At 41.0% G+C, this 21189-nt stretch overlaps 1 protein-coding gene and 1 long non-coding RNA gene across 2 annotated transcripts in view; one reads left to right on the plus strand and one right to left on the minus strand.

Annotated features, from left to right (window-relative positions):
• CAP2 (cyclase associated actin cytoskeleton regulatory protein 2) overlaps positions 1–21189 on the plus strand; it is a 136242-nt gene that overhangs the window by 56675 nt on the left and 58378 nt on the right. The window lies entirely within an intron of this gene.
• Positions 1255–19481, minus strand: LOC102403953. Its single transcript, XR_328786.4, has 3 exons — positions 19013–19481; positions 15929–16027; positions 1255–8401 (listed from the first exon to the last, which is right to left on the minus strand). It is a non-coding gene; the product is annotated as an uncharacterized LOC102403953 (long non-coding RNA).

Raw genomic sequence — 21189 nt, forward strand, 5'->3', positions numbered from 1 at the left:
AGTCAAGTAAGGTGGTCTGGTATTCCCACCTCTTTAAGAATTTTCCAGTTTGTTGTGATTCACACACTCAAAGGCTTTAGTGGAGTCAATGAAGCAGAAGTAGATGTTTTTCTGGAATTCCCTTGTTTTCTCTGTGATCCAATGAACGTTGGCAATTTGATCTCTCATCTCTACCGTGAGTGACCCCAGAACTTTGGCCACGGCTGAAAATGTAACTTCTGCTAGCCCAGTGCCTCTAAAGTCCTGGATGGGCACCACTCAGAAGGCTTGCCACAGGGATTTTTGGGAGGTCTGCTACCTGTGCCCCTCCACCTTGTTTCGGACAGATGGGCAGCATCTTTGTGGTCAAGGACCACATCTGTTGTCCTGTAACTGCAGCAGGGAGTGCCTTCCCACCTACAGACACTTCCATATTTTCTTCAACACGTCTTATGCTGCTGAGGACCTGACAGTGAAACTGTGTGAGTGTGTGTTTGCATGAAATTAATGTGTACTGGTACATAGTGGAAGAAATTAACCCTAGGTTTCCAGCTAAAGGGAAGATGATTTATGGCCATTGACTGGCCTGTTGATTTTGTTCTATTAAAAAGACTAGGAAATCTGAGTTTTTTAATCCTCCGTAAGTAAGAAAGAGTTTCTTCCACCTGCCCTCTTTTTGTGTCTTTATTTGACTTGCATTTTAAAAGGAAATATTGGTCACAGCACTGTTTACAATAGCCAGGACATGGAAGCAACCTAGATTTCCATCAGCAGATGAATGGATAAGAAAGTTGTACAAATACACGATGGAATATTACTCAGCTGTCAAAAAGAACACATTTGAAATCAGTTCTAATGAGGTGGATGAAACTGGAGCCAATTATAGAGAGTGAAGTAAGTCAGAAAGAAAAACACCAATACAGTATATTAATGCATATATGTGGACTTTAGAAAGATGGTAACAATGACCCTATATGCGGGACAGCAAAAGAGACATAGATATAAAGAACAGATTTTTGGACTCTGTGGGAGAAGGTGCGGGTGGGATGATTTGAGAGAATAGCATTGAAACATTCTTACTACCATATGTGAAATGGTAGTATACATTGATCAGTCCAAGTTCTATGCATGAAACAGGGCAACCAAAGCTGGTGCACTGGGACAACCCAGAGGGATGGGATGGGGAGGGAGGTGGGAGGGGGGTATGGGATGGGGTTAGTGTCAGTGTATGGCAAAAACCCCCACAATATTGTAATATAATTGGCCTCCAAATTAAAATAAATAAATTACTTTAAAAAATAAATAAATAAAAGGAAATATTGGGACTTCCCTGGTGGCCTCGTGGTTAACAGTTCACCTTGCTATGCAGGGGCCGCAGGTTCGATCCCTGATTGGGGAACTAAAGTCCCACATGCTGTGCAGTTACTGAGCCCATGTGCTCAGAAGCCCGCACTCACCATAGCTAGAAAATCCGTGCCCCTCAATGAAAGATTCTACATGATGCAACAAAGACCCTGTGTGTGTACTGCGACTAAGACTTGAGGCAGCCAAATACATAAATCATTATTTTTTAAAAAATAAAGAGATAGTGCCTTCCTGTGCACTGAGCAGGAATCTAAAACTAATTTTTTGTCCTTTCATTATTTAAAGAGTCTGAGAAATGAGAAGAGAAAGGAGGATGAGAGACCTCTTCTGTCCATTCCTCCAGCTAGTGATATGCATGGCCCAGCACAGTGCTCTGCCAGAGCACGCACTCAGTAAGGATTTTCTAAGCTGTGGGGCAGTAATCCAATTTGTTGATAATTTATTAATCTTAAACCAACCAAGAAAGCCTAGTAGTTAACCTTAGTACTTAAGCTAATTACTTAGGTACACTGAGAGATTCCAATTATTTATGGGTTTATGCCCATAGGTTTGAGATTAAAAATATATATATATATATTAATTTGTGAGGGTGGTCAAGGGTAGAATCTTTGGACTTGTGCCTACCTGGATTTGAACCCCAGATCTTCTACTCTTTAGCTTTGTGAATCCAAATGCAAGAAAAACAAAAAGGATCTTTTTTTTTTTTCCTGGATGGCTACTGGCAAATTAATCTGATAAAGTCCACAAGAAACTCCCACTGAACTGAGCCACTCTAACTAAACCAACTTGTCAAGTTACCCACTTAAGAAAGCAGTTAAATTCTCTTAGCCCATGTTTCCTTATTTTTAATAGGGATAATAGTTCTTATCTCATAGAGTTATTGTGAGGATTGAATGAGAAAAAATATGCAAAGGTCAAGTGATTGAATAGCAGACTTTAGTACTAGTTAGGTTAGTCCAACTGCTTTAAGCAGAAGTGCCTAATTCTCATTTTTCTTGCTTGCCTGAGGTCTGCTGTGGTGTTTTTGATTGACAGTCTTCCATATGGTCATTCAGGGACCGGGCATCTTCTATCTTTTAGCCCCTTCCTGACTCCAAGTCCTTGGCCACTGACTCAGGAAAGACAATGCAGGATCATTCCTGGAAAGGTTTTATGGGTCAGACCTGGAAGTGGCATATGTCACCTCTGCCTTCATTCAATCTCTTGGACACTTGTAGTTGCAAGGGTGGCTGGGAAATTTAATCAGCCTGTATGCTGGGAAGGAGAAATTCATGGATTTGGTGAGCATTTAGCCAGTCTGCCAGAGTGGGTAAGTTGGCTTGACTAAAATGAAGTCTGTCTTAGTGGAAATATCTTTCTGAACTCTCAAGTGGGTTTTTCTGGGCTAATCCCCTAGGAGGCATCCAGAGAAAGACAAGAAAACTTTCAAATCTAACCACTGAATTTGTTTTCACTGTACTTGAGTATAGAGAGATCTAGAGATGTAGATACATATATAGAGAGATCTCAACATTTCTTTTAATTAGAGTGAGTTCATCCCCCCCCCCGTTTTTTTGCCTCTGTATTGTTTAACACAAGGTGTCAAATTATTGTCCAATATTTTGAAATGGCAAGCAAAGTAGTCATGTGACTTTGATCTCAGAACATGCCTTGAGTAAATTAGGTGGGGCTAGTGGCAGGTCTGGAAATTGTAAAGAAAAAGCAAACGAATGAACAAAGACAAACTCCCAAGTGTTCCTTAAGTCCCTGCCCAGAAAATGTCACAGCATAGCTTAGTCACGATTGCTGAATCTTAAAAGATTTGGCCACAATGAGTACTGCCAAGTTCTATTGTTAGGGGGCATATGACAGGTAACATAATGCAATACAGCAATTCTGGCCCTAATACAAAGTGAAATGCCTACTTTAAAATATTGCCTTAAAGCTTTCTGTCTTCATGTAAAAGTATCAAGAAAATATTCTGTTAAGTAACTGCTGTTATTTATATGTGTTGAACAAGTCTTTTTAATGGTTTTTTAAGTATGTACTTCTACATTTATCTGGAAAACAGAAAAATAAAACTGCAAGAGAAATAAAAGGTAACAAGTTTTCATCTTTTGTGTCATGGTCAGTTATGTTTTCATTTGACAATAGTATTTCCCAGTGTTCAGAGTTTCAAAAAGGAGTAGCATCTTAGAACCTAATCAGTGACTCACTTTATGGCCTTTTCCAAATTAACTGTCTCACTTCATAAATATGCATAAGTTTGGACTCATTGATATTACTAAGTGGGTGGTTCTCTTAACTATCAACTCAAAAGCACTCAAAGGCAATGCATGCTTTTAATTTCTGAAGAGATAGGCTTAAACCCAATTGAAATGTCTGCCCAAGTACAATCTATGATGAGCAGGTAAAAACAGGTTACAGAGACTTACAGGATTGAATTTTTTGTAACCAGCAGCTTTCTGAATAGCATTTTGTGTTGTATTTGGAGAAGTGAGGCAAAAAGAAGCCTTTGCTTTTCACATGAGCCTTTCCAGGGCCAGAAAATTGCCTTGGTAATTACACCCGGGCTCCATGTGTAGGCTGTATGTTGATGCTGGTTCATGAAGAATGAAGCACCCGGGAAGGAAGGAGAGGAAGAGGTTTGTGTGATATCATCAGGGTCTGCTTGAGTTGACAGCTTGAAGCTACCCAGTCGGGGCTGAATCCCAACAGGAAAGCAAATCATTAGTTTATCAGGATGCAGAGAGGAGGATAATCAGAAAGGAGGGTAATGCTGTCATTCTTCTGCCCAGACTGTTTGCTTTAGCAACATAAAGCTGTGAATGAGCCTGTGAGCTGTGACTGTGGGTTAGTAGCTTTATAGGTATTTAGAAACCCAGGACTATGGAGGCAGAAGGGATTTGCTAAGATCCTGTCCTGTTGGACATCCCTCATGGTGACTATTTTTTTTTTTAATCTGATAAGGCACATTAGCTCATTTCTCTTTGTGTAAGACATGAATTAGATAATGAATGACTGCCCAAAGGAAGTGAGGTGGTTATCACACACATGGGATTTGGGGGATTATCCAAGGGGGTAAAGGTTAATAAAGAAGGATAATATCCTTTGTTTTATCCACTATTTCATACTAAATTTGTTACAGTTCCAGACTGCCTCAATGGCAAATTCTGCAAAGAGGTTAGGGCTACGTATATGGCTAGGGAATTTTTCATTCTCCCTTTAGTCAAGTTTTGGGATCACATTGCATTTTTCATAACATGATTATCAACTATTTTTCATTCTCCACTGTAAAGCTTCCTATCTGTTTGCTAGACACCATAAATCTGAAATTTCAAAATTGGTAGGGTTACAAGTTTTTCTCTTACAGCCTGATTCAAAAATTGATTTTAAAAGAGGTTTAACATCATTCAACAAATCTTTTTAAAAGCCAAACATGTTTTAGCCTTTGGGTTTGCTACTTGTTCGTCATTTCAGCAGCCTTAACATGAGTCCTCTCTGCAGAACGTAGCTTCTATCATCTGTACAAAGCTGTATATGCGAAAATAGCAGACAGGGAGAAGGTAATTCCAGCTGGCATTCCAGTCTGGATCCGCTGTCATAAATTACTTAGCAGAGGGCATGGTCCGTTACTTTTTATGGTCATGTTCTATATTTGTATGTGCTGCGGGTTGGATCACATGACAAAACCATCATTTGATATTAGTGTTTATGTGCACCGGCCAGTGAGGGCTGGATTTAAGCTACACTGTGCAGCACTTTTAATTTGTATACTTAGCTCTTAATTGAAAATGCAGACACTTCCCTAAGTACTAAAATTACAAATAACTCAGAATAAATTTTACATAATTATTTTTAGGAGAAGACAAACTACTGTATAGTCTCACTAATTGAAATGCACTGTGCCTTCCAGAGATTTTAAAACATAAATTTTGAACATGAACAGGCCAACATTGCCAGAATAATAAAGACCCATATTCACCACTTAATGTCTTCCAGCCCCTCTCCTAAGTTGAACAAGAGAGCATCTTACTGATGACAATTTTTTTTTAGTGAAGATGCATTTCCCAAGCTAATGGAGAGAAGAAAACACACACATGCTTTCCCCCTTCTGTTTCCCACTTTGCTTCCCCCCAGCTGGCAGCAAACACCTAGAGAATGTACTTCTTCCTGGACGATTACCTCTTTTCATAAACTGAAAAGGAAAAAAGAATGTTCTTGTCAGGTTTTTGGTAGATTAACTGCTGCCAGGATTAGTGTTTCTATATCTGGAATCACTTATTAGGTAAATTTGCCTGTTAAGTAGTTACTTCAGATCTTTGTTAAACCCTGTTTACTTTACATATTCCAGCCCTCTTTAATTTCCTCCACTCTATTAATTTATTTCTTGGGTCTTTTTTTTTTTTTAACCAAACATTTACTGGATCCCCTGCTATATAGCAGTCACAGCATTTGGCATTTCTGCATCTATCATTAGCTCATTTGTAGGAGAAAATACTTTGGAAAAATAGGGTCTGGGTGATGTTATTTATCATGATTTATATATTTCTGTACTTTGCACTTATCTTTGTAATTACTGCGCTCTTTACCACCATGACCATTGTTTGAACTTTCCTACCTACTCTCCTCTATTAAGGAACATATTCAACATGCCTTCTGATGGTCTCTTCATAGCTTTGAACTTCCCAGCACCATTACAGTACTTTCTGTCAACACAGAAGTAACTGGTTTACATGACATTTTAGGAACATCCCACCGTTACTTTTTGTGCATGTTTTCCATCCCCTCAACAAGATTCTAAAAGCTTCAGGGAGCTTGAGAGTTGATGTGTCCTTGCTTTTATGACTCGTTGTGGTCTTAACTATATTTTATTTGATGTCACGTTTGATTAAAAAAAGACCAGCTCCGGCTTCTGACACTTTGTGTTGGTTTGAGAAATAAAAGCTAGGTTAATAGATTCCAGTAGTAGAGGAAGGGAACAGAAGAACAGGGTGAAATGACATTTTTATTTAGTGGTACTGTTATCTTAAAAAAAAAAAAAGAACTTGATATTGGGAGATTTATATGGTATGAATTGAGATATCAGTTGAAGGTATAACTGCTAAAATGTAAGTTGTGGATCAGCCACGTCAGATTCACCTTGAAAAAGTGTTCTTCAGGGGAATTTGGAAAAGGGAAAGTTAGAGGAAGAGCAGGGGCGTGGGGTTAGGAAGGCATTTCATTTCAAGGATGCCGTCTCACTGCTGCACGCTGTCACAAAACGAGTGCCTCTGAGGCTACCACTGAATGTTTCGTTTCTGGATGTTCAGAGTGAATGACAAGAAATGAGCACGGCCAGATTTGGGTGACAGATGTAGCTCAAGCATTCAGTGATGATAGAATACAGGTTCTGAGAAGTGTGCTCATTCAATTCACATGGGCTGTGGAGATCCAGCTGGCCTGGTATTTAAATGCTGTTGAAAAATATTCCAATTAGATTTCCCTATATAGAGTTTTCATGTAAATTGTGAAGAGTGGTACTTTCTTGAGGCGGTGACATTGTTGTGAGTGTCCAGCATCAGTCCTCTAAAACTGGTAATTTCACAGTTAGAACCGAAGTGACTGCAGTACAGAAGAACTTCAGGCTTGATCCCATCTTCGTCCATCTGGATTCTCTATATAGGATAATGGGCAGCGCCTCCCCCAAATTGGATTTCAGTGGTTCAAACAGCAGGAGTCCCATCATTTCCTTTGGCTGGATAGCTTACGGTTGAATGTGTTTAGTGTTCCTTTTGGAAAGTCATAAGTTGGAACAGGAACAAGGATATAATTTGAAACTTCACATGTTACCAACCTGACAGCAAATGAAGCACAGAGAGGGCAAACTACACGTAATAAAAACCAAGGTGCAGCTAAAACATTATCATTATTTAAAACGGGGGAATGTAGCTCCAAGTCCTATAAAGAGGTTATAAATATATTGTTAACTTTGAGTCCCTACTGAATTTTAGAGCTTCCATGATGACTCAGTGGTAAAGAATGCACCTGCAATGCAGGAGATATGGGTTTGATCCTTCCTGAGTCAGGAAGATCCCCTGGAGAAGGAAACAGCAACCCACTCTAATATTCTTGCTGGAAATCCCATGGCTAGAGGAGCCTGGCAGACTACAGTCCATGGGTTGCAAAAGGGTTGGACACAACTGAGTGGCTGAGCAACAACTACAAATGAATTTTAACTGCATATGCCATTCATTTAAAACAAAAAAAAATATATATATATATCATAGCTTACCTATCTGAAACTGATAATGGCTATAGTAAACAGTCATCAATAAAAATTTACTTGACATTTTTAGAATCTGAAGGATCTTTTTATAGAGACATACTGGATAATTCATTATCATTAAAATATGTTTTGTGGGAAAATGAGAACTCTTGCCTTTCTTTTTTCTCTTTTGACAGGATTTCTCTGGTCTGGGACAGAGACATTCAGAATCATTTTGTAATTCTCTAATACTGTACCTGAGACTGAATCATCTTTTTTTTTTTTTAAATGTTGTTGTTGTTCAGTTGCTAAGTTGTGTCAGACTGCAACCCCAAGGACTGTAGCCCACCAGGCTCCTCTGTCCATGAGATCTCCCAGGCAAGAATACTGGAGTGAGTTGCCATTTCCTTTCCCAGGGGATCTTCCTGGATCAGGGATTGAACCCTCGTCTCCTCCATTGGCAGGCAGATTCGTTACCGCCGAGCCACCAGGGAAGCCCAAGCAACCAAAGAGTCACAGCATTCAGTGATCTGTGTTTGAGACAGGACTTTTGTTTCTGATCTTTCCAGTCAACTTTCCTTTGTTGATATCTGGAAATGTATTTGGTATGGATTGGAGTACTCTCTTGGTTGAGTCACAGAAGAGCAATGGGAAGAAAGAGAGCCGAGAAGGATCAGCATATCTCCTTTTTTATATCAGTCAGGAGAGAGGAGGTTGTCAGCCAGGGACGTGGCCGTGTACCTGGGGACTTTTTAGCAGATGACTTCCCTGAACCACTCTGCGCTTATTTTCTTCTTTGTGTTTTTGTCCATCATTTGTAGCCCCAAGGCCCTGAAAGTGTTAGAAAGTAGGTGTTAATTAGTAAGAAGGTAGCGACAAAGGAGTGAAACTGAAATACAGGGCTGCCTGTGGTGTTACGACATGTCCTGAAACCACCTTTATTTCCTTTGATTTGTTATTAATATCTTTATTTCCAGTCAGGTTACTCTAAACTTCGTTGTTTTCCCTAGATTGATTGACTCATCATGTTCTTAGGTTGCCCCTGGCACCACAACACTTGGATTGTTGACTTAGGTTGTGAGTAATGCCTTCAGTGACTGCCAGTCAGTACCAGGCAGGGATTAATATAATAGAATGTGATTATTCAGTACTGCTGAGTGATGAACACCCAGCTCTGTGTCCAGTGGCCATAGTAGGTGCTCAGTAAGAGACTGAGTGAGTTAACCATCTAAAGCCAACAGAACCCGAGACATTCAAGATGATTAAGACCTTCTCCCCAGATCACTTATTAAATGAATACCTAGGAACCTTCTCTTATCTTTGTGGAAACAAAGAGTACATGGAAAGTCAACCCCAATTGCTTTTTACAGTGAGAGAATCTCAGTGCGACTGTAAGAGGAGAGTCTTCTCTCTGTACTTATTGGATAGATATTCTCTGGCAAAAAGGAGATTCACACTCAACAAGACCATAGGAAGACCTTAGCATAATCATATCCTGGCCTATAAAAATAAGTATTATTATTTCCATATAGATAAGGAATAAAGCACAGAGATTACTTGTCTGGTATCCCTCAATAAAGCAAAAAAAAAAAAATTGAATGCCAGGTTTTTCTAATTCTAATTATGAATTTATCACCTCAGTCTGTCTTTCGTTTGGCTTTTTGGTTCCTTTTAATTTTCTTTAAAATGCTAATTAAATTATGTTCTTCCCACCTGAACATCAAGATAATTGGCTTATAAGATCTCCCAATGTGTGTGTCACCCCAAATTTCACCTGTGATCTTTTTTTTTTTTTTTCTTTTTGCTCTGAAAGGTTTTACGTGGTTTTAATCTTGTTTGGTTTTTTCCTACGTGGAACATTTATTTTATTAATAATGGGACTTCAAGATAGATTTAGCTCATTTAAAAAGAGTACATTTGCTGAAATTTCCATGACCTTCTCATTTTCTTGACCTCTAAGAGGATGAACATCATTCCATTTTGTCCCTGATTTTTTTTGGTTTTGTTTTTAAAAAAGTGAATTTAAGAAATTCTAAAGGTAATAAACACCATGCTCAAATGACTTACATTACTTCACACCCTCCTCAGGTCTATGTCAAAGTATTTTTTCTGCTTTTCCCTAGAACATAATTAAATATTCACATTTTCTCATATCAAGCAAATTTTAATAGTGTAATTTTAAGGGACATATACTGTATCTGATAATTATATATGGCACTATTTAATTGGGCATTCTTCTATTTTTGAGTTACTTTTGGTTGATCATAGATTCTTATGATCCATATCTTAATTTTTTATTCTATTCTCCAATAAATGTTAGCCCATACATATAAAACATTTTTTGTGTGTTTATAAAGTAGAATGAGTAGAGAAGATCATCAAATAATAATCACTCTTTATGCAGAACAAACACCCTCCAATGTCCTCAGCTAAGCTTAAGGAGAAATACTGAAGAGATGGGGTGAAAGGATTGTTTCAAGAGGTGAAATTCTAAAGAAATTTAACCCACAGGGGTTGGGTCATGGCTTGCCTATTTTATTGCTATTGTTTATGAGAAAAAATTTTTACTCATATAATATTGCTTAAATAGAATTAAGTTGATATTGTTTTTCTAATATTTATGAGTATTGTTGGGCTTCCCTAGTGGATCAGTGGTAAAGAATCCAGCTGCCAATGTAGGAGACATGGGTTTGATCCCTGGGTGATGAAGATTCCCCGGAGAAAGAAATGGCAACCCACTCCAGTGTTCTTGCCTGGGAAATCCTAAGAGCCTGGTGGGCTACAGTCCATGGGGTCTCAAAAGAGTTGGACACAACTTAACAACTAAACAACAACATGAATGCTATGCGTATGTGTTTATTAAATATGACTTTGTCTCCCATATGTGATAGATATTGATGGTACACCTATTTCTATTGAAAAGAAAATATTTTCAATTCTGTCGTTCAGGTTGTCTCATATACCGGTTATTGCAATTTTCATTTTTGTTTCTCTTCTTTGTTCAGCTTTATCTCTGTTCTTTATTCAGGCATGTCTTGAACAGAGTTTGTTATGCAATTACTAGCTTTATTTCTTCTTGCAACTTCCTCACTGTTATCATATATATTTTTTATGTTGCTTGGGACATAAATATTTACTATTTTAGATAGGTTGTGTCTTTCACAATCCTATAATGATCCTTGGTGGAGTTTTATTCAGGATACTTTTTTTAATCTGATAGCATTATAAGTTTTCTTATTTATTTGACCTCCTTCTAATTTTTTTGGAAACTTATCTGATCAATCATTCCCTTCTTTCTCTCCCTACTGACTCCTGTTTAATCTGCAAACCAAATCATTTCTCTCTCCTTTAAAAAGTAAAAACGGCTTCCTTGACCACCTGTACCATCTCTTTCCTCGCTTTGCTAGCAGATATCTTAGGAAGACTCTGTCCTTCCTCTCTGTCACTTCTCTGTCACTGCTCAGTCTCCTTCATCTGTCCTCTCTCCTTATCATTTTACCAGAAAAGCCTTTCTCGTTGGCGTGGTATCTTCCTAATTGTCCTCATTCCATTCACCTTCCTTAAAGAATTTTTATCAATGACTGTCCTTCTCCTCAAAGTTTTTCCTTCGCTTGGGAGTGAACTTTATTCTTTCTAAGTTGTCTGTTTCATTTAATTTCTTTGTCTGACTTCTCTTCCTTCCTCTGCCCTTTACATGTGTATATTCCTTCAAAATTTCATTCTTTGTCAGCCAAAGAGGATTTTCTTGAGTATAGTCTGTCCCTGGTCGATTTCAGCCACGTCCCTGATAGTATCGGTCACCCCTACACTCGTGGTACCAACTGTCCATCTCCAGACTCCAGACCTTACTCCTTAATCCTGGGTCTGGATTAACCCTGCACGAGCTGTAAATCCACTTTTTTCAGAGCCACACACAGAAACTGTGTTCTCCCTTCTGGTTCTTTGTCTCAGGTGTTGGAACTCCAAACACTCCGCCCCATCACCTGACTTCTTTTCCTTCACCCCCTCATGTCTAACCCATCTCTGAATCCTGACAACACTCTGACCACAAGAATCTATGGAAAACCTTTGCTCCATTCCCAGGGCTCTAGTGCAGGAAAAAAAGAGGGGAGAAGTATGAGAAAGAGGGAAGGAAGTAAAAAGAAAGAAGAGAGAGAAGAAAGGAGAGGAAGAGGAAGAAGGGATAAAGGAAGGTGAGAAAAAGAAAAAAAGTTGAAAAGAGAAAGAAGGGGAAAGATAGAAAAAGATCACCTGCTTTTTAAATTTTTTAAGTAAAGGTATTACAAGCATGCCTTTTAAAAAACTAAAATAAAAAGAAGATGTAAGAAGAAAAAAAAATGCCACCACTCACTGACAAACACTGTTGGTTTAGCCTCTTAAAACTGATTTCTCTGCCTCAAAACTTCTCCTCCAACCTGTTCCCCATTCTCTCATCATAGGAACTGTTACAAAACAAAGTGAACAAATAGAAAACAAAATTAGTCTGGAATCCTGCCATTGTTTCCCATGACCTGCGCAATCAAGTCTATAGGCTCCGCAGGATGGCCTTTAAGGCCCTTTGCACTGCACTGTTTCTGCCTGTGAGTCCTCTCCCCCAAACTCCTCTCGCACAACAAATCCAATATCCCAATCATACTGGAGGACCAAGTCCTGGGAAAAGAATGATGGACCTGAAATGTCCTCTTCCTAATCCATACCTTTGTCATTATAATAGAGATATCATATTCATAATTTGATTAGCTGTGTTTGGAAACACCAACAGCTGCTTTCTTCAAGAGTTCGAGGTCTTATGAGGCCAAAAGGTCAATCTAAAGGGGGTACATCGTAATCTCTGCTGAGCTGATGGGTGCTCGTAGGTGGCAATCTTGAACACTACCTGAAGGTTGGAGAAGTTGGAGACAGAGTCACAGAGAAGGGGCCCCTCTAACCAAGTCTTGCAAGATAAGTAGGATTCAAGTCTATGAAATTGCATCTAACACAGGAAGAAGCCCAGGTATCTCTGCTCTTGTCTTTAAGTGGGTTAAATCTTAGACAGTCCTCTCCCATCCTACCTATTATAACTGACGTGGTGCTAAATGTGTTTTGTTTAAACGACAGATTGTTGTTTTATTTTTTAATTCAGTCAATAACTACTTTTATTTTAATAATAAGCAAGTTTAGTCTGCTCACATTTTAAGCTAGGCCAGAAGGTAAGCTTAAGTGGTCTACTTCTTAACACTTTAACATTAATGTATTTCAGGGAGAAAAAAGCATTTTAATTGCTCCTATTTATTTTTATTATTAACTAAATAAACTTTTATTCCCTTTCAGGAAATAAAAGGAGTCTTTCATTTCCCTCATTCAAATGTGTTTGTATGAATAGTCCCAGGTGCATGGGGCTTTTGCTCATTCCCTTTGAAGTTGCAGAACTATTACCCAGAGTTCAGTCTGTTAACTGGGGATTTTGACATATTTATTCTTTATGAAATTTATCATACATATTTGTTGTATCCTTTTAAAATTAATTTTTTAAAATATATATTTATTTATTTTTAGCTGTGAGTCTTTGTTGCAGCACGTGGCTCTTCGCTGTGGTGTGGGGCTTCTCTCTAGCTGTGGCTCATGGGTTCCAGAGCTCATGGGCTCTGTAGTTGCTACACGCAGGCTCTCGAGTTGTGGCACATGTGCTTAGCTGGGGAATCCTAGTTCCCTGACCAGGGAGTGAACCTGCGTCCCTGAACTGAAAGGCAGATTCCTAACCACTGGACCACCAGAAAAGTCCCCATTTTTATATCCTGTTGTTTGTCTTTTTCAGATCATTTTATTGGCAAGGGGGTTACTATCCCCTAGATTTTTCTCAAATCTGTGTACCCCAAGGTACACAGCATACAGCTCTTTTACTTAATTCTTCTTTTCCCTCCTTTGTTTGCTTTCCAGTTCTTATAGACAGTTCTGTGAGAATCTTTTGGCTTCCTAAGATGTCATGTGTATACATGTCAATGTAAAGGACTTTGTTGGGATGCAAGTGGCCACACTCCAGAGATATAACGAACAGTTGACTCGCCCTATTAGGTGCAGATAAGGTGATGACAAAGCATGCAGTTTAACTGGAATTCTTTATTATGATGGGATGAGACGGGCTTGGGCACCTGAGCCAGAGAACCAAATACTAGCCCATAAAGGGAAGGTGTGAAAAGATGGAAATTCAAAGCTGCATGGAGCTCCAGGATCCCTCAAAGTCACATTCTCAGATATCCAGCCTCCATCGTGGGCCCACGGAGTCCTTAGAGAGGCTGGGCTTGTAGACAGATTAGAGATCTTCCTCTGGGATTGCCAGAAGTATTGTTTTCACATCAGGAACCACCAGCTCCTTGTTCAGTTATAAGAAAAGTGGACTATCCTAATAAACTATATACAAAAGGAGCCTGAATAAAACCAAAAGAGCATACCCTAGAAAAAGCCCTATAGGTTCTCTGCTGTGTCTTTCCTGTAGGTCTTCTGGACACATGCAGGCCACTTCTGTTTGGAGTTATGAAAGTTCAGTGGGAAGACGAGTCCAGAGAGCATAGTGGGAAACTCAGAACCATTCCCATGCCTATGTCCGTGGAAGCATGTTGTTGGCTAGTCCGAATTGAGAACAGTTTTTGCAGACCAAAATTGAAGGTGATTGATTCCATTTGTTTTCCTTTCAGAATGCTCCCCTGACAGTGAGGATGTTTGTGGGTCGGGAAAAGTAGAAAAGACTCATTTCTGTACCACTTTTCATGAGTCTGCTTCTGTGTATTCAATACTTGACGCCCCTCCCCTTAGGCAAGCCCTTGTAATGAGCTCCCCTGTCATGAATTGTTGGAACCCACAGTCTGGCTCAAATGACCAAGGGGTGCCTCTTTGTCAGACACACGCTGTGCATCTGGCAGCATCGCCAGGGGTAACCTGATAGGGCTCACGATTTTAATTTTAACCAAAAATACATCTGCCAGGTTCATTTCAACTGACAGGATAAATATCGTATTTCTTTACCAGTTTGTAAACACCTTGCTTTTCATCTCCATCTAACATGTTTCCCTGGTGTTTTACAAATAGAAAAATCAAGTTGGAGCCATATGGGACTGAGCATATGTGTTGTGAGTGTCAGTCAAGCGTGGGGGTAGCTTTACGTGGAACTGGGTGCAGTGTGAGCAACGCGTGTGCACCTGACCAAGAGCTGTGATGTGACAGCACCGTAGAATTCTCTGAGTGAAAGTGAGTCTCTCAGTCGTGTCCGACTCTTTGAGACCCCATGGACTGTCCTCCACCGGGCTCCTCTGCCCATGGGATTCTCCAGGCAAGAATACTGGAGTGGGTTGCCATTCCGTCCTCCAGAGGATCTTCCCAACCCAGGGAAGAATTGTCTAAGAAAACCCCACAGACAGTATGGTGTTGGGACCACTCAGCAGCTGCCTGTGGACAGCTGGAGCTGTCCCTGTTACAGATGAAGGATGGAGCGTGTTATTCTCAGGGTCCACATCCCGTTGCTTCTTTGGACCCAAACTGTTCTTAACTGAAGTTGATTTTCTTTCACTGCCTTTGAAAATCATTCTTTATGATATTCTACTGTGAAGATTCTTCTGAATGAATCTAAAATGTGTGTGCTGTGCTCAGTCATGTCCAATTCTTTGCCACCCCGTGGACTGTGGCCCACCAGGCTTCACTGTCCATGGGATTCTCTAGGCAAGAATACTGGAGTGGGTTTCCATGCCCTCTTCCAGGGGATCTTCCAATCCAGGAATCAAACCTGTGTCTCCTGCATCTTCTGTGCTGCAGACAGATTCTTTACCTCTGAGCCATCAGAGAAGCCTCTGAATGCAAAATGCAAGGCACAAATGCTGTTTTTGACAATGAGACGGCCAATAGAGGAGGGACGGCACTTATTTTGTGAAGTCAGGAAGATAATTTGACATGAGTAAAATGGCATATAGAAATAATAAACAGATTTCCCAGTTCTGAGCCACCCCCCTCCCAGTCCTAACATAAATGGCATAAGTACTGATGGCCTTTTGTGTGAAAATTTATAAGGGACTTTTTAGTTAATCTCAAAATTCTTTTATCGCCTATTAATTTTCACAGTGTCACACTAGAGCACAAGGGTAGTAATGTTATACTCCATCTACAGATGGAGAGATCAAAGCTCACAGATGTTCAGTTTCAGAACTTGCCAGAGACCCGGAGTGATCAGCTGGGCTCTTCCCAGTCCAGAGCACAAGCCTCTGGTTCCCACTTGGCTTTGCCCCACCAGACTTGGTGGCCCGGGGTACTCTGACCCAACACAAGGCTGATTCTGTGAAATCAGGTCTAGGATTAGCCCTGGAATCCCATGGGCATGCCAGATTCGGACCTCACCTTCTCAGCGTCCTTTTCCTGCAGGACAAACTCTTCTCTCCCCTCCACTCCTTCTTTTGTATTCAGTGCTTTCTTGCTCTTGGTTGATTTCCACTGACCCTGGAAAAGGGTCAAATGATAACTAAGGAGTTATTAATTATAATAAGGTCGCAGTTTTCCAAAAAAGTATAGGCATTTTGAAAGGAAAATCTGAATGGCAGTCAGGTCTTCTCAACCTTACTTTCTTTTCCCTGTTTCAAATGCTCTTTCCCTTTATTATCAGAAACCAGAGGTTCATAGAACTTTATATGGAAGTTCCCTTGAAACTACACCTCCATGCAGGCTCTGCCAGGCCCTCACATAGTGCAGGGACTTCTGAGGATGAGGGGGAACGAGGGAAGAAGGAAAGGGAGGAGGACGTGCATGTTCCCACCATCCACAGCGCCATCATGCTGTGAAAGCTTAAAAACCTAAACATCCCTCCTGTCCATCAATGTCCTATGTGTGTGTGCATGCTAAGTCCCTTCAGGGTGTCCAACTCTCTGCAACCCTATGGGTCATAGCCCCCAGGCTCCTCTGTCCATGGAATTTTCTAGGCAAGAATACTGTAGTGGGTGTCCTTGCCCTCCTCAAGGGGATCTTCCTGACTCCAGAGTTGAACCCCATTTCACGTCTCCTGCATTGGCAGGTGGGTTCTTTACCACTAGCGCCACCTGGGAAGCCCATTTTTGTGGCCAGATAGGTTCTAAGGACCAATATGATAGAAAAATCCTACAAAATGATATGAAGTAAAACTCTGGGAATTTGTGACCGTTGATCATTTAAATTTTTTCAAGAGAAAAATACCAGATAAATAATTTTTAAGCATGGCTAGGATATCATAAAAAGACTGTAGGAGTGCTTCCTTAAAAAGAGTCCCTAATACCATCACATGGGGTCATTAAAGGCTAGGGATCTAAAAACGTTTGCTCTTACTGACTCTGTGACCATAGTCCAAAGGCCAGCTGAAGAATTAGCAGCTACGGAGGTGGAGACCGTTGTATCAGTCCCATCGTGGCATCTCACTGAATAGTAACTGGTGTGTGTCACTCAAGTGTGCACTTTGAGTGACCGAAGTTGACCTCAAATTATACCCTGCAGAAGTGTAGGGAGGAAGGGCATTAGCGTGGAGCACCTGTTGCTTGACACCTGTTCTGTGAGGTGGATATTATTCTCTTGGTTAATAAGGGGCAGAGTCAAGACCAGAATCCGGGACTGACCTGTGCCCAGCTGTGCAGGCCCTCTGCTGTGCTGCCCCTTATGCCAGAGAGTTGATCCCCAGCAAACAGGACCTTCTACCACTAGAGGGTAACATGTGTTTTTTGCCTGTGGTCCTCTCCTGCAAACATAAAGTCTGGAAACTTATATTAAATAATTAATTCCAGAATTTATGAAACTGATGGCTGCCATGAACCACAAGAGAAATGGCTTTTGAACAAGTCAACAGCACAGTATCTACTATTTAGTATTGGTTCCCTCTGGAAAGGCTTGTACAGACTTGTGGGGCTCCTAACATGGCCTCCTGTTGAGGACCAAAACCCAGTGGCTCAGCTCCAGCCTGTCTCTATGTTTATTCTGGGAGGAACATTCCGTGTACCAGGAGGAAGGGAAGAGTTTGATCTTTTGGCCTGTCCTTTCTCCAATGGACGGAGGAGCCTGGAAGGCTGCAGTCCATGGAGTCGCTGAGGGTCGGACACGACTGAGCGACTTCACTTCACTTTCACTTGCAGAATTGTATTTTGTACTTTGCAATGCTGATGCTTGAAAGGTACCTCTTAGATATTCACAGAAATCGTTTAAAACCGACTGTGGAAAATGTTTATGTATTTTACCTCTCTGAAACTTATCAGCTTCTCTTATGATGTTGGCCAGTGTATGCATATTTTAATTTTTTATTTTGGGGTCACCATAAAAAAAAAACAAGGAACAGATGATATTTCGTAAAGTAACTTTGTGGGCTGGAAAACAGAAGGACCCAGAGCTGACAAAGGATAACCTAAAATAAAAAACTAAGATTGGTGAGACAGCACGATGATCAAATGGGGACTTGAGACTGCAGCTGGTGGATTTTATTCTGTAATTCTAATCAGCAGCAAGCATCTTATCCTCTACCACGTGCCAAGGTCAAGAGTGTCTGGAATTGAAAGTGAACTGTACAGCCTGTGAGTGGCGGAATTCAAGTTAGATAGTTAGGGGGAAAAGCAGCGTTTATCCCCTTCTAGTTCCTGTTTTGCCCTCCTGGATGCTCCGTATTCTACTCTGATCAGCTGCTAGCATGTGACAGATGGGCTAGATCAAATAGAATTAACCAAATAATCTGTCAAATATTTCAGCCAGCCAAAAGTTCTGCTTAAGCCTTTTTACATTAATTAAAAACTCCAGCACCCAATCCCTTTTTACTGAGCTGCTCCTTTTTTATAGTATGATGCATTTATTATGTGTATTGTTTGCTCTCTGTTTATAAACTCTGGAGGAAAGGTCTTTCTTTTCTCACTGATGTATTCCAAATACATAGGATTATACCTGGTACTTAATAGGTGCTCAATAAACATTTTAACAGACAATAGGAACAAAAAAGGGCTTTCCCAGTGGCTCAACAGCAAAGAATTTGCCTGCAATGCAGGAACCTCAGGAAATGCAGGTTCGGTCCCTAGGTAGGGAAGATCCCCTGGAGGAGGGCATGGCAACCCACTCCAGTATTCTTGTCTGGAGAATCTCATGGACAGAGGAGCCTGGTGGGCTACAGTCCATAGGATCACAAAGAGTCAGACATGACTGAAGTGACTTAGCACACATTCACAGGAACAAAAAAAGGCATGATGAGGTCAGGGAAAGAGGACACCAAGCCCCCCGAAAAAAAGCTTATGAAGGAAAAAAGACAATGTAAAAGAAAATGTCTGATAATTTTGTTCACTTAAGAATAAGAAATACATATATCAAAACAAGATAAACTATTAACATCTTAGGTAGGTAAGTTTATTTCTGATACCCAGATTAATCTGTTTTTCTCAGAAGGTTCATTTTTATTTATCACTTCAACATTAGTTTGCTTATTCGTTCACTCACCTCTTATGTGACAAGCACTGTCTCTGGCATCAAAAGCAAAGCAGGTCTCCAATGTACTCTCATATGAGAGGGTCTATCCCAGATCAGCCGTCTTAAACAGTGTGTCTCCATCCATTACCCCAATTTGATAAAATATGGCACAGATAAAGCCAGGTCCAAAGATGGGGTAGCTCTGTGGGCCAGCTTGTTTCAGGATAGAATGAGCAATTAGCTTGGGAAATTAACAAACATAATTTTGCCGCCAGCCACAGAACAAACTCATAATCCATGGTGACTGTCTTCACAAACGTTTGCTGCTGGCCAGAGTGGATGACTCAGCACAGGCCGTCACCAGGACAGAACAGCACAGAGCTCACTCCTTGCTGACTGGGGTTCAAAGGCACCATCCTCATATGTGAGAAACAGCTCACTTATCCAATGTGTTGTACTGAACTGAGAGTGTGAGAAGATGCTCCCAAGCAAAGGCACACTGAAGGCTGGACACCAGAAAAAGACTCAGCTAGCAGAGGGAGGAGGGAAAGCTAAGGACATCAACAGCTGCATCACAGACCATACAGTAATGAATTGTAGCCCCTGGGAAAGGTTGATTAAGGATAAACAGTGTATCTAAATTGGCGCTCCTGGCCTTCCTGCCAAATCCTGTTCCTTCTGCAGTGTCTCCTTGTCCCGATGATGGCATCTCCGTCCTTATAATTTGCTCAAGTCCAGAACCAAGGAGTTATTCTGTACTCCTCCTTTGCTCAGTCACCCACCTCCAATCCAGAATCTACTTCTCAGAATCTCCACTATGGTCACTTTGGTCACAGCTACCTTCGTCTCTCATCCAAATTACTGAAGTCTCTGGGACATGGCAGTGCAGTGGTTAAGACTCTGCCCTTACAATGCAGGGGGTGCGGGTTCAATCCCTGGTGGGGGAGCTAGGATCCCACATACCGTGCATCATGGCCCCCCCCAAAAAATTTTTTAATAAATAAATAAAATAGCAAATTATTGCAAAGTCTCAAATATGACCTTCCTGCTTCCACCTTATCCTACCCTCTGACAGTCTAGTCTCAATACCGCAGCCAGAGTGATTCTCATAAAGGAAGACCACATCATGTCATTGCTCTGCTCAAAACTCTCTGGTGATTTCCATTTCATTGAGGACAAAAGCCAAAGTCCTCTCAACAGCCTTCATGATTTCTGCCTCTCTCTCTGCCTCTTCCCCTCCCACCTGGTACCCAACTACTTTCCCCACACTCATGCGGCTCCTCTGTCCTGCCTGCCGGTCCTTGAGCTTTGGAGGCACATTCCAGCCTTAGGACCTTTGCATTGGTTCTTTCCTCTTGTGGTGGTTGTGTCTGCCTCCCCCAGATACCCACATGGCTAAAGCCTCGTCCAACTATTTATGCAAATATCACCTTCCCTGTGAGACTGACTCTGGCCCTATTGTAAACTGAAACCCATCCCCGACATATATCTGATTCCCTTCTTTTGACTCTATTTTCTTCCCTATGACTTTTAACAGCTAACATACCATATAATTTAGTTATCCATTACGTTTACTGTCTGTCTTCCCCCAGTGACGCATCTTATACGTCAGCTTGACCGGGCCATGGGATGCCCAGATATTTGGGCAGACATTATTCTGGACTTTTCTGTGAGGATGCTTTTTGGATGAGATTAACATTTAAATCAGTAGACTAGACAAAGCACACTCGTGCGTGGGCCCCATCCGATGGGCTGAAGGCCTGAATAGAACAAAAAGGCTGAGCCTCCCCTGAGTAAGGGAGAATTCCTCCTGCCTGACTGCCTTCAAACTGGGGCTATCAGCTTTTTCTGTGTTTGGACTCAAACTGAACATCAGTGTGCTGGGTCCCAACCCTGCTTCAGATGGGAAAACTTAAGCCATCATGCCTCCTGGGTCTCCAGTTTGCTGACTCACTCTGCAGATCTTGGGACTTGACAGCCTCCATAATCCCATGAGCCAGTTCCTTATAAAACTCTGTATGTAGTCACATCCTACTGGTGCTGCTTCTATGGAAAATTCTGACTAATCCACTCCCCACGCTACTTGGACAAAAGAGGACAGGGACATAAGAGAGCTTATCTTGTTACCACTCTGCTCCACCTCTTCTCTCCAGCCCTGGCACATAGATATGGTGCTCAGTATATATTTGTTAAATAAATGAAGAAAT

The sequence above is a fragment of the Bubalus bubalis genome, chromosome 2, assembly GCF_019923935.1.
Source record: "Bubalus bubalis isolate 160015118507 breed Murrah chromosome 2, NDDB_SH_1, whole genome shotgun sequence".
NCBI classification, from domain to species: domain Eukaryota; kingdom Metazoa; phylum Chordata; class Mammalia; order Artiodactyla; family Bovidae; genus Bubalus; species Bubalus bubalis.